We start from the raw sequence: 1,219 nt of genomic DNA on the forward strand, positions 1-1,219 counted from the left end.
AGAATCGGGGATGGTAATTCTGTGAACATTTTGGGGGACAGGTGGTTACCAAGACCTTCTTCCTACCAAATCCAATCTCACTGTCAAGAATTCAACACTGATGCAAAGGTCAGCACGTTAATTGACCATGAATCACACAGCTGGAATGTATGAGTAATAAGGGAGTTATTTTGTGAAACCGAAGCAGACATCATTTGTTCGTTGCCAATTAGCCGCTACAATCAATGTGATAGACTCTATTGGCGGGTAACTAGCACGGGGGAGTTTTCGGTCCGGAGTGCCTACTATCTTGAAATGGACAGGAAAAAAAGAAACAAGGGTGAAGGATCCAACAACAACCAAGGTAGCACTCTATGGAATTCGATCTGGCATATGAGGATCTCAAACCCCACGAAATCCTTTCTATGGAGAGCATGCAATAACATCCTCCCAACCAAAGTTAACCTGGTCAGGAGAAGGGGGCTGGATAATGACTTATGTGCTCTATGTAAACGAGAACCAGAGTCCATGACCCATGCGTTATGGTCATGCCCTGCAACGCAGGACGTGTGGGGATGCTGCACTGTCCGAATCCAAAAAAGCTTATCAATGGAGAGAGACTTTGAAGAAATTGTTGAAATGATTATGGAACGTTGCAACAAGGAGGATGCCGAGTTATGTGCAGTGATCGCTAGGGGCATCTGGACTAGGCGGAATGCCGTGGTACATGGGGAGGAATTTACCCACCCAAACAATGTTGTTAGCAAGGCGATGGAAAATCTAAAGCTCTTCCAATCGGTTTAGGAGGCTGGACGAATGAAGGCTACTGACGGGAATCAAATGGAAGAGGAGAAATGGAAGGCCCCGTCGATGGGTAAAGTCAAGACCAATTGGGACATTGCATTAGATTCAAAACAGGACAGGCTGGGTCTTGGAGTAATTATTAGAGATGATAGAGGACGGGTCTTAGCAGCTTTAAGCAAAACGCTATACTCTCTTCCGGAACCTGTAGTGGGTGAAGCAATGGGGGCTTTGGCAGCAGTAGAGTTTAGTAGGGACAGTGGCTTCTTTGACATCATATTAAAAGGGATTCCAAGCAAGTGGTTGATGCCATCACCAACATGGGCCCTTCATGGAGCAAATACGGTCATATTGTGGGTGATATTCAAGAAGTAAGGAAGACCTTCAGAACGTGGGAAGTTCGACATGTCAAAAGAGTAGCGAATGAGGCTGCTCACAG

This window comes from Corylus avellana, chromosome ca6, assembly GCF_901000735.1.
Source record: "Corylus avellana chromosome ca6, CavTom2PMs-1.0".
NCBI lineage: Eukaryota > Viridiplantae > Streptophyta > Magnoliopsida > Fagales > Betulaceae > Corylus > Corylus avellana.